Source organism: Triticum dicoccoides, chromosome 7B (assembly GCF_002162155.2).
Source record: "Triticum dicoccoides isolate Atlit2015 ecotype Zavitan chromosome 7B, WEW_v2.0, whole genome shotgun sequence".
Classification (NCBI taxonomy): domain Eukaryota; kingdom Viridiplantae; phylum Streptophyta; class Magnoliopsida; order Poales; family Poaceae; genus Triticum; species Triticum dicoccoides.
Genome location: NC_041393.1, coordinates 645,900,142 through 645,913,575, shown reverse-complemented (window position 1 = coordinate 645,913,575; position 13,434 = coordinate 645,900,142). Strand labels below are relative to the sequence as shown.

At 44.3% G+C, this 13,434-nt stretch overlaps 1 long non-coding RNA gene across 1 annotated transcript; it reads right to left on the bottom strand.

Moving 5' to 3' along the window:
* Positions 1–213: 213 nt before the first annotated feature.
* LOC119336582 lies at positions 214–912 on the bottom strand. The gene is made up of 2 exons (XR_005162632.1): positions 798–912; positions 214–530 (listed from the first exon to the last, which is right to left on the bottom strand). It is a non-coding gene; the product is annotated as an uncharacterized LOC119336582 (long non-coding RNA).
* Positions 913–13,434: the final 12,522 nt, after the last annotated feature.

The window sequence follows — 13,434 nt, the reverse complement described above, 5'->3', positions numbered from 1 at the left end:
GTACGGTTTAGGCGTTATACAGAACTTAGTTTATTTGCATTTCATCTTCTTCTTTTTGGCTTGGTGAGACGAATTTGTTGGTTGTGTGCATCTTAATTATACAGAGGCTGGGTGACTGGGTGTAATGCTTAACCTTTTAAGTAATAAAGCGCTGCTTTTCAAAGAAAAATAACTAGTGCTTTTTAAATTAGTGGAGTCTAGAGACTAATTAACTCATAATGAAGATTGATATATAACTTATCAGCTCTTGAAAAGCAAAACAATTACGACATAGTTTATCATAATAAATTATTCATGAGCACATCAGCGTCCATATGACTAGATTGGATAAGAGGGTGATGGAGAACGTTTCATCGCTGCTTGGTCTGATGGAGAAGTCTTTGGACAGTCTTCCATGCAATAATCCACTGTAGAATAACAGTATTTATTTGCTAAACAACATATGCACATCGAGTCTTTGCAGTTCGGATCACAGACGCATAGACCATGTATATTGATCTTAACGGTTTCCATGTCTTCCAGGACCCTGCCTATAGAACATATGCAAAGTTAATATTCATATTAGTCTGTGTTTATCAACTACTAATATATAACAAGTAACTGATTCAACAAAGAACAAATACAAAACCACTCAGAAAAACTGTAAGAACTTCGGAAGAAGTAAAAGTTATGCACTAGTCAACAAGAATTTATATATAACATATGCATTATTGGATCGGTAATGGAAGATCAGTATTGGAAAGACTAATCAACTTAGGTATTACAATAAGTGGATAGGTTGCTTGTCTGAAACATACATTGCGCACGGGCAGTAAAGCATATGAGAAGAAGCATCGAGAGTAGCACAATTGATGTACGGAAGCGGTTCCTATAGTTGTCCATGATGAAAGTACTATGTGGGATTGCTTCGTACGCGTCTATAACAAAGTATGTCCGCTGGGGGTGTCCTAATATATATACCCACCAATCAACTTGAGGTAGAGAGCAAAGAAATAAAGCGTGCAATCAAAATAGATTGCTAAAATCACGGTGTATCCTATATATAGATAAATAGCATGCCTGTTAATATGAATATGATTCGAAATGCCTTGTACAATCTCTAGTCAGATAAGAACCGAATTAGAAATTATTAATTAGCATGTTTACACGCTACACATCGTTCCAATAAATGGTACTCCCTCCATTCCACAATGTAGTATACATTTTTTGAAAAGTCAAATTTTATAAACGTTCACCAAGCTTGTAGAGCAAAATATATACATCTTAGAATAGCAAATACATATCATTAGGTACATCACAGGACATATTTTCATATTCTATAAATTTGATATTGTAGATATAATTAGTTTTCCCTATAAACTTGATCAAAATTTGTAAAGTTTGATTTTTTAAAATATCTATATGCACTATATTATGGAACCGACGGAGTAATGTCTAGCGTGAGAACGGATCAGACCGATTCGTTGGCCTTAGTATAGCGATCCTACCTATGCTCCACGATCCGGTTCCCTCATGCAATCCCACGACGGCTTGATCTTGTCTATCCACCACGATGCACGACAGTAGGAACGTTCTCGAAGCACGGTATTTCAAGTATGGCACCATAATGAATGCAATCTGTCCAAATGGAGGATCTTACACTTTCAGGAGCATATTATTTTGACGTGATTTATTGAGAGATGGTGCTATCTGGCGGATTGGTGATGGATGCACTGTAAACGTCCACGATGATAAGATTCCAAGGAGGTGGAGTCTCAAACCGCTAAGGAAGGACTATGTGCAGGGGGCACCCGGCCTTGTTAGTGATCTGCTCACACCCAATGGGACAGCCTGGGACTGTGAGAGACTTGCACGTATGTTCAGTTTCGATGATGCTTCAGATATTAAGCAAATAGCCATCAGTGGACCGGGAAATGAATGATTACCTTGCGTGGAATTCGTGCTACAATATTCGATTGGTTCCTTGCTCTTTAATCGTGCATTCAGTTTGTTACCTTTTTTGCGAACACGCAAAATCTTTGCATGTCAATGTATTAGAAGAAAAGAAGAAAAAGAACCATAGAGTATCCGGCGGCTCAAGGCCACTGTACAGGCCAAAACACGCGGTGACTGAGGCCGGGCGACCATCAAGCCGCTAATGCACACATACAACATCCGGGGACAACTAAGGCCAACTCTAACCGATCCTCTGTAAAATAGAGGAGTAAACTGTAGGGGAGTATATTTGCTCCGCTAAATTTTGGCCGGACCTAACCGATCCCCTATATATAACGGAGTAAAACCTCCAATTAACTAGTGCATTTCGTCGAACGCTTGCTATGCGCCTCGCGGGAGCGACGACGACGATGGTGACCATGCCGACTAATATGATGGACATGAGTATTTCGGATAATTTTTGGAAAATCTCAGACTAAAAGATTAATCCAAATTTTGAATTTTGAACGAAAAACGAGCGAAATTTGGACCAAAAACAACCGAAATTGTACCAAAAAATGAAATCATCTAGCTGATGAAACACAGAAGAATCTTACAGAATCGTAACTATCAGTTGATTGACTAGTAAGATGCCCGTGCTACGCCACGGGATCACAAAAGATTAGGTGGATTCAAGTTATAGTCAGGAACCATATGCTGTTACGGACAATAAAAAATGTACCGAGATATTGATCAAAGCGATGCTATTGCTATGTTGTTGATAGGTATACATTGAGTACAATCAAACATATGATTTCCAATCAATGAACACCGGGGTCGAAACCAAACATTTCTTATCCATCTTCGTCTCACAAGAAGGCTTCTTGTTCTCCCTACTCACCTTTCTCAATGCTCTCATTATCCTATATCGAGGGGACATAGAGCATGCAACAGAGGATATTACTAAAATATATAATTGTTAGGTGTATTATAGTCACACAAACATATCAATCCAGAGAACTCACACGAAAAAACAAACACCAAGTAAGAACACTTGATACAGAACTTGCATACATAAAGAGTATATAAAAGTATAAACAAAATGATCAGGGGTCACTAAGCTAGACTACTATGCAAAATGATGTGACATGAATCACGTCCTTCCAACATTGGCTTTGTTAATTGCAAGGCGTGCAAGGGTCGCAACTGATAACTCCAAATTGTGAAAGATGCGACGACTACGCTCACATCAGATCTTCCAAATCACCAGCAGTCCAACACAACCAGCGATCTCCAATACATACATCATGTCCGGCCTTAGAACTACTGCAATAGAACCGCTTCTTTCCTCCGAAAGGTTGTAGCAAGCAAACAAGTTATCCTGCTACAGTCCATCTAGGAAGTCAACATTGCTCATTCCGTGCTATTATATTAGCCACACCAGACTTAAATGTGAAGACAAATGGAGGAAAATAATACATCCAACGAACATATATGCTATAGCTTGAGCGCACACTTATATATGGTTCGTGAGAAATAATTACGCAGTAGTATATGGTTCGTGGCTCGTCGTCGTCGGGCGGCGGGCGTGGCTATGCGTGGCAGAGCGATGGAACGGCTGAACGACCATTTTTTGGTCCTCCAGGGGGCTTTGTCGAGGGGGCATCTGGCCCTGATCACCGGCACTGAGGTGCATACCGTGGTCATCGCGGTGGTCGCGGTGGGAGAAACCGCTACCGCCAACATCCGCCGCTGGTCGTTGTGGAACCGACGGCGTCGACGGAGGTGGCTACTTTCGGGCAGCCGCCGGGATTGTCCGGTGAGGCTATGGAGGTGATGACGGCGCTGGCTACTGCTGAGGTACCGGTGACTGAGCCAGTGACGTCGGGTGCTTCAGGTGCCGTTGACAAGGCATATGGTGAGAGCGCTTCCAAGTGGGCTCGAAAAAAGGAAAATATGTTGTGCTATCGCTGTGGTGAGAGGGGTCACTTTATTGCTGAATGTGTGACCGAGTTATGTGATACTTGCCTCAAGCCAGCGCATGACACAGATGAGTGCCTGATACTGCGTGATCAGATGCCAAGTATTACTATCTATGGAGTCTATTGTGCCGAGCTGATGTTCTTTGAGTCTCCTTGTGCGAGGGATGTTCCCGAGGAGTCCCCGAGCACGACTATCGGGATCGCGAAAGTCACGAAATGTGATGTGTCAGAGGCTCAGATTTTGCAGAGGCTTAGGGGCTTGGCTCCAGGTGATTTTCGGTGGGAGCTTGTTCGTCTCGAGGCCAACATGTATAAGGTGGACTTCCCTACTACATAGGACTTGGAGCGTCTTCTCAGTTTTGGGTTGTGCCGAGTTCCTGGCACAGAGTGCATTTTTGAGTTTCACGAGTGGAAGAAGGTAGAGCCATAGGGCAAGCCTCTCACTCAGGTCTGGTTGCGTTTTTCGGGGGCTCCGTCGAAGCTGATTCAGGATGCCCGGGTTGCTGCTAGCTTGGGAATTCTGGTCGGGAAAACTGAGAGGGTGGACATGGCTTTTACCCGAGCTAACGGGGTTGCACGGCTTCTGGTGAGCGTTCTGGATATCGAGTTTGTTCCTGACGTGGTCAAGTGGACACATAAGGGCCTCGTTTACAACCTTGACATTGAGTTTGAGAATTCCGAGTACTTTGCTGAGGCACTGGCAGGGACTGATGTGTACATGCATGATAAGAATGATGGATCGGGTATTTCGAAGGTGCGAGGGGAGGATGTTGGGCATGAGTTGCCCAATGGCCCGGGGGCTGACCCACAGATGCCCGGGAATGGGGTTGCACCCTCTACTTCGGTACCGATGAGTACTTTGCATTTTGGTTCTTTTCAGCCAGCTTCCGCTCCTCCCAGGCTGTGGAGTGACAGGATGGAGTCTGAGGATGTGCTTGAGCGCACGCTTCCATCCCTGGACTTTGTGGAGGCTGATGACGCTCTGGAGGGGAGGGACGATCTTGGGCAGGTGGCCCCTAGTTCTGCCACCCCGTTTGCTGTTTTGCCGCACGGGAGGACCCCGCCGAGACTGCCCGCGAAGATGGCTATGTTACCGATCAGGCACGCGGCCATGGCTACCTCGTCCCCTGGTCTGTCCAGGGTGGCCGAGCCTGCAGCACCGACCGAGCCCTACCTGACGCCGTTAGGAGTGGACATAGCGCTCTTCAGTCTGACTGCCAGGTCGGGTGGGGCGCGGGGGCAGGCGGCTCCCTTCCTCTCTTCTCCTCGCAGGGCTCCGGGTGGGGTGCTTGGGCAGGTGGCCCAGCCCTCACTAACCCCGCGCTTGCCGGCGGGTCTCTGCGGTTCTCCGACTTCTCTTGACGGGACGTGCGTTGGGGGTGGGGCAGGAGGCCTCACCCCAAACGGGGCGACCCGGGAGGAGGTCATCGCCTTTGGAGGTATTCCGGATCCGGTGTCTGATGGGAGATGGATGAGCTGTCGCCTTTAGGACCAGCCAGAGGTTGATGATATGCAGCTGAGGTACGCCATGCGGGCGGCCAAGGTTCATGACATGGAGGTCACTACTGGTATGTCGGTCAATACTTCCAATTCCATTTTGCACTTTTCTAATGATGAATGATGAGATCATTCACAATGCAAATGAGTTAGGAGTTTCACTAGGTAGTAATGATAGTGAAATCTCTAAATATGTTAATGATATTCTGGACCTGGAAGCGGAACGTGCTCTAGAGTTGATTCGTAACTTAGCAGCGGTCAAACCTATGAATGACTCTGACATAGATGCTTTGGGAGTCAGGGTGCTAGATACGTTTTGTGTGGATCTTGCCCCATCCATCCTTGAGACTGAGGAGGATGACGGTTCTATACCCCTAGGGGAGAGTGCCCCGGTCAAGAGTCAGGATGGTAGGTCCATGGAGCCCGGTTGTGAGGATCGGGTAGAGGATCAGGACAAGCCTAAGCAAAAGTGGAGGTGCAAGATCTATCCTGCATCCGCGGTACATAGAAGTGCTAGGGTCCGTACAAAAAAATTCCATGATGAACTATGAGAGGCAACTTTTGGAATAGCAGAGGTCTGATGGACTTGGCTAAAAGAAGGTTTCTAGCAGATGCTTCAATTGAACATAGACTGGATTTTATTGCTCTTTCCGAGACATGAAGGGACAATTTCTCTCCACAGTTTCTGAGCACATTATCTGGAGGTGTCGATTTTGATTGGCACTGTCTTTCCCCAAGAGGAAGATCAGGGGGATCCTGCTTGGGGTTAGATGTGAGGCGTTGGAAGTCCGAAGTGTGGTCATGGGTGATTTCGCCATCAAATTTTGGGTCTGGTCCAAGGTCGATGGATTCAATTGGGCACTGGTAGCGGTATATGGGGCTGCGCAGCCGGAGCACAAACCAGACTTTTTGGCGAATCTCGTCCGGATTTGCGGGTCTGAGCAGCTTCCAATCTTGGTTGGGGGGTGATTTTAACATTATCAGAAGGAGAGAAGAAAAGAACAATGATAATTTTGACACCAAGTGGTCGTTCATGTTTAATACTATCATTGAAAGCTTGCATCTTAGAGAGATAGAGCTTTCGGGTAGAAAATTCACTTAGGCTAATACTTTGCAAAACCCGATGCATGAGAAGCTAGATCGAGTCCTAGCGAGCGTCGACTGGGAATAGAAATTCCCACTAGTTACAGTCCAATCGTTATCTCGTGGTATCTCTGACCACACCCCTTTGCTGGTTGACTCTGGTGAGGCAATGCATGTGGGTAATAAAAAAACCTTTTCTTTCGAACTTGCGTGGTTTGAAAGAGAAGGTTTTCTGAATCTGATAGCCAGAGAATGGGCAATAGATGCAGGAGGAAGGTCTTCTATTGAGAGATGGCAGAATAAGATTAGAAACTTGAGGAGTTTCTTGCGAGGGTGGGCTAAGCATCTCAGCGGGATCTATAAGGTTGAAAAGGAAAGGCTCCTTACACTTATCTAGTCCCTAGATTTAAAAGTTGAGTCTACAATTCTGCAAACCTCGGAACTTCATGCCAAAGTAAATGCGGAGATGAGATTGCAAGAGCTGCTGCGAGAAGAGGAGTTGAAGTGGGCATTGCGAGCTAAGGTTCACAAAGTTGTCCAAGGGGACGCTAACACTTAATTCTTCCATATGATCGCCAATGGCAAGCATAGAAAGAAAAGGATCTTCCAGCTTGAGCAAGATGAGGGGACGATCTTAGGGCAGGAAAACTTAAAATTATACATAACCAATTACAAGCAGCTATTTGGACCTCCAGAGGATAACTTTGTGTCCTTGGATGAGTCTAGGATTAAGGATGTGCCTCAGCTGGCTGCAGATGAGAATGATGTCTTAACTGCACCATTCTAGGAGAAAGAGGTGTTTGAAGCGATTTCCCAGATGAAGAATAATAAAGCTCCGGGGCCGAATGGGTTTCCGGCAGAGTTTTATAAGAAATGTTGGCACATTATTAAAGGGGATTTGTTACTAATGTTCCATGATCTATTCTCCGAACAGCTTCAGTTGTATCATTTGAATTTTGGAACAATAACTTTGCTTCCGAAGAAAACAGAGGCTGTGAGAATTGAGTAGTTCAGGCCTATCTGTCTTCTTAATGTTAGTTTCAAAAATTTTACCAAGGTTGGGACTAATAGGCTCACACAGATTGCACACTCTGTGGTGCAGCCGACCCAAACTGCTTTCATGCCGGACAGAAAACATCCTAGAAGGGGTTGTGGTCCTTCATGAAACGCTCCATGAAATCCATACTAAAAAGCTAGACGGGGTTGTTTTCAAAGTGGATTTTGAAAAGGCGTACGATAATGTCAAGTGACCATTTCTGCAACAGGCTTTGCGCATGAAAGGTTTCGACCCGGCTTGGAGGCACCAGGTTGAATCCTTCACGCAAAAAAGGAGTGTTGGAATCAAAGTGAATGACGACATAGGTCATTATTTCCAGACACATAAGGGCCTGAGTCAAGGAGATCCGATGTACCTATTCTGTTTAACATTGTGGTCGATATGTTGACCATTCTAATGGGAAGGGAAAAGGAGGCTGGTCAAGTAGGTAGCCTGGTACTTCATCTAGTTGATGGAGGGGTGTCTATACTACAGTACGCTGATGATACTATCATCGTCATGGAGCATGACTTGGCAAAAGCAAGAAACATGAAGCTGGTGTTATGCTTATTCGAACAATTGACTGGGTTAAAGATTAACTTTCACAAAAGCGAATTGTTCTGCTTTGGAAGATCCAAAGAGGAACAAGTGGCGTACAAGCAATTGTTCGGGTGTGAACTTGGGGCTTTACCTTTCATGTATTTGGGTATACCAATTCACCATTGTAAGCTAACAAATAGAGAATGGAAGTGTATTGAGGATCGATTCAAAAATAAACTGAGTTGCTGGAAGGGCAAGCTGATGTCGTATGGGGGCCGTCTAATTCTTATTAATTCGGTACTCACGAGCATGCCTATATTTCTCTTGTCGTTTTTCGAGATACCAGTGGGAGTTCGGAAAAGACTGGATTTCTACCGATCACGCTTTTTCTGGCAAAGTGATGACCTGAAAAGGAAGTATAGACTCACTAAATGGGATATTATTTGTCGACCTAAAGACCAAGGGGCTCTAGGTATCGAAAATCTTGAGGTTAAAAATAGATGTTTTCTCAGCAAGTGGCTGTATAAGCTATCTGTAGAGTCGGAGGCCACATGGGCGCAGATCCTGCGTAATAAGTACCTTCAGTCGAAAACTTTGTCACAGGTTACAGTCAGGCCGACGGACTCACCTTTTTGGAAAGGGCTGATGAGAGTTAAATCAGTATTTTTCAACAGAACAAAGTTTCTAATCAAAAACGGTACTTCGACGAGATTCTGGGAGGATAAATAGCTAGGGGAAACACCCCTCGCGCTTCAATATCCTTCCCTTTATAGCATAGTGCAACGAAGAGACGCTTTTGTGGCGACTGTGCTTGAGTCCACTCCCCTCAATATCCATTTTAGGAGAACACTTGCCGGCGCTCGTTGGGAAGCATGGCTCCATTTGGTGAGAAGACTGATGGATGTGCAACTTTCTCAACAGTCGGACATGTTGTGCTGGAAGCTAACCAAGAGTGGAGAGTTCACGGTTAAATCTATGTATTTAGATGTGATCAACTCTAGCTCTATTCCTAGTTCGAAACATGTTTGAAATGTCAAAGTACCTTTGAGAGTTAAAGTGTTCATGTGGTTTTTACACAAACAAGTCATTTTAACTAAGGACAATTTGACAAAGCGCAACTTGACTGGTTCTATGAGATTTAGTTTTTGTGATCGGGATGAGACCATCAAACACCTCTTTCTTGACTATCCGATGGCAAAGGTTTTATGGCGGACTGTTCACATTGCCTTTAATATTACTCCTCCGAATAATATTAACACGTTATTTGGGACATGGCTTGACGGGATAGATTCCCAAACAGCGAGACACATTCGTGTAGGAGTATGTGCTTTACTGTGGGCAGTCCAGAATTGCAGGAATGATTTGGTTTTTAACAGAAAAACAAATACTCATTTTTTGCAGGTTTTCTTCCGAGCCACTGCGTTAATCCGTATATGGTCCCTACTCACTCAGACGGAGGCCAGGGAGCGTTTGGTTACTGGATCTACCCGATGAGAGATGGTAGCTCGGGCTATGTTTAACCGGTTTGGATGGCAGTCATGTAATATGATAGGCAATTAGTTTTCCTATCTATCTTTTTTCTGCCGGTTGTGGCTTTTCTTTTCAGCTCTTCATGAGCCTTTTTGTGGTTCGTTTGCTTAAGACTACATGACCTTTGTTGAATTTATTTGCTTGTTAATAAAGGTGGCCGTATGCATCTTTCGGATGCAGAGGCCGGGGTTACACCCCTTTTCCAAAAAAAAGAAGTGTTTTACTGAATGATTTGCTAAATATACATAGGAAAAATGAATCAGTATACAGCGTCACCATACAGAGAAGAAATATTCGAGACATAACTCACACATCTAGTTCCACTTAATTAGTTACATAACTTAGGCATCTATCAGGTGATGAAATCATTTTTCAAGCATAGTATACCCTTCTTTTTAGTTTTCTGCTCAAAACATATGTGCCAACAACATGAATCCTGAGGTTTTCGCTTCATCTATCTGCTCACCTAAAAGGACATCAGATCAGACAATCACTACTGCATACATAATTGTCTCTGTTATATTCAAAGGAAAAAGAATGAGCCTATTGAGAATTTGTAGTATATTTAAACAAAGCAAGAAAATGAACAGCACCTGCAGTACATTTTCACTGAGCAAAGAAACAAAATGTACAGTAAAACATGCTTTTGGAATCATATAAATATAGAAGGGGCGAGTGCACATGTGTGCGCGCACACACACAAATAGTACTGGAGTTCTTGTAACTTGCTTAAGACAAAGGAAAAAATGAGCCTATTGAGGATTTGTAGTAAATTTAAACAAAGCAAGAAAACAAACAACGCTTGCAGTATATTTACACTGAGAAAAGGTGGGGGGCCGGGGCACGGGACACGAAGTTCATGTAGGTGTACATGCCCCAACAAAATGTACAGTAAAACATGCTTTGAAATCATGTGAATATAGAAGGAGTAAGTGCACATTCACACACACACACACACACGCACACACACACACAAAGAGAGAGAGAGAGAGAGAGAGAGAGAGAGAGAGATGTTAGGTTGATCTCCTCCCGTTCGAACCCAACGGGTCGAACGGGCCCTGAGTCGCGCCTTGATCGGGGGCGCCCAACCCTCATATGGTTGGTGGCCCCCTATGACCCGCGCTATATTAACAGAGGTGGGGGCCGGGGAACGAGACACGAAGTTCACCGCCGCCACAAACCTCACCGATAATCCCTACCAATCTAGGGTTAGTGCGGTGCTCATGGAAAGCCTCCACCTCCTCGCCATCTCTCTGTCTTCGCCGCGGTCACCATCCCACCATGGCCACCGGTGGAAGCTCCTCAGGCCAAGGCGAAGGTAGGTTTACCAGATTCACTAGTCTACTCCGATCCAGAGGATCTAACAAGAGATAGTACATCAACCATGTTTTTGCAACAAAAAAAGATACTGAGAACACACAAAAAGGAAACAAATATTTGGGATGTGACCTGAAAAAATGGATGTGGAGCTACCAAGCAAAGGAGGGGCATCAATGACAAAGAGACCTGCTGTAGGCGCCATCCAAATTATTTGAACAGAGGGATTAACTAAGAGAACTACCAAAAAATCATTCAAAACACACATATGATGCTTTTACAAAAAATACCATGAACACAAAAGCAAGTATCTGAGTTATTTTTCTGAAAGTTCTCTCCAAAAACTTCAGAACCATACATGGGAAGCAATTTGGTGGTTGTAAAAACTTCAAAACCATACAGCCATGAAATCGCAATTGATTTATACCTTGTACTACACGTCGAGAACTTCTCTGTAGACTATTTCTTTGTAAAATTTGCAATGGAGTTGCACTGTCTTTCTTTAGCTTATCCGGGAGAGTAAAAATCTTTATATTATTTCTAAATGCAGCTTTAGAAAGAGCAACATAGAGTTGACAGTGTGAAAATACCGGTTTAGGCATACGCCAACATTTTCAATACATAAAATTTCATTCCACAACAAGATTTTTGATAACAAACTGGAACCAAACATTGTTGTAGTGGACACTGCTTATGGATGCATGAGTGGTTTCTAGACAGTTCAGGCTGGGCACACGGATTTGAACTTCAGTCATTTTATAGTGCATCTGGACGATATGGACCGTCCGTCGGAGCGAATTCGACGGTCCAGATCCGATGCAATACGCTGATGTCACGTGTATTATATAAGACCCCGAGGGGCATTTTCGGGAGAAAAAATATTTCGAACTGATCTGATTTTCCCTCCCAAATATTTCGAGGGTATTCTCGGTACGAATTTTAGGACTTTTTTCGGTTTGATTTTTATCCCATTCGCTAGGGTTTATTCCTCACCGCCGCTAGGGTTTAAATCCTCGCCGACAGGATCTAGCCGCTCGTCGCGGCCCCTCCCTACCTCGTCGCCGGCAGGATCTAGCCGCGCGTCGCGGCCCCTCCCTCCCTCGTCGCCGGCAGGATCTAGCCGCGCGTCGCGGCCCCTCCCTTCCTCCACGCCAACTCCCTCGCGATCTCGCACCACCTTTTGAACGAACACGAGAGAAGGCCCACTTCCCTCCACGCGGCGGCCGCCGACAAAGAGTCGGCGCCATCCCACCTCCCAGTCCTCCATGCGGGGTCCTGCAATTGGTTGTTAATTTGCGTCCTCTACATATCATTTCTCAGCCATGTCTACAGCTTTGATCTGGCCATGCATCTCGTCCGATGACAAGGTGGTTGGGTATGGATCATGTTCTGCGGGACTAGATGAAGCCGGCCGCCGGTCTCGACGGCCAGCCGATTCGTCCAGCCCCGACTGCATGATCTACGAACATTCAATCATTGCATCCAACATGTATTCTTTCAATTTGGCTGATAGGTGAGATTTGGAGATCAATAGAGATGATAAGCTATTAATTTTAGAATGTACTATAAACAATTCATAGCTTATGTTGCTCAATATTTATGATGCTCGCTTCTTCTTGTGCAATTGCTGGACTGGGATCAATAGACTTGGCATGTGCTTTATATGAAAAATTAGATTCACATGGGATATCCACCTTTTCAAGATTGCTGCTAATTCTTATTATGATGTTTTAGCCTTGTTAAAGGGAGAGTAATGGTCCTCGCAAAAAGCAGAGAGAAAGGAATGAGCATTTCATTCTTCCATATGTTGCATTTCATTCTTCCGTGTTTAGTTATGTCCAACATTTGTTACATGCACACACTTGACAAGGTTAGTACAAGTAGTAATTTTTCCTCTGTTTTGCAGGGCTATGACAGAACATGCTATGTGATTCCCCGAGGCAGGATGGATGTACCATGGCCACACCACTGTGCTCCTGAAGGTGATCGCTTCAATTCAGCGTTACAACACCTGCAGAGGCCCCCTATGGTACGTGCTTTACTCTTGTTATCCTATGCTCTATTTTTTTGGCTTTGCGGCCTGCCTACGGGACATAGCTGAGATTGCATGTTGAATCATGCAGTATTTTTGACTTCTGTTGTGAGGCTATGCTCATGCTCGTACCTTTTTCTCTCATATGATAATAGACATATCATAATCCATTGTTCTTCTACGGTTGCCCCAGGCACCATTACTGTCACATGGTAGTAAAAAGCAAATATAGATTTCTACAAGATCCCGTACAAACCAAATTTATTTCAAGCAAAATATAGTAACCAATATTATTGAAGTTTTACAACTTGACTCATGTGCAATGAACTAAGAACACGGCTAGGAAACCTTCTTCGGGACTAAAACCCAACCACACCCTGATACGTCCATTTTGCATCATGCTTTTGTGACAATATTTATTGCATTATGGGCTGTTATTTCACGTTATGTCACAATACCTATGGCTATTCTCTCTTATTTTACAAGGTTTACATGAAGAGGGA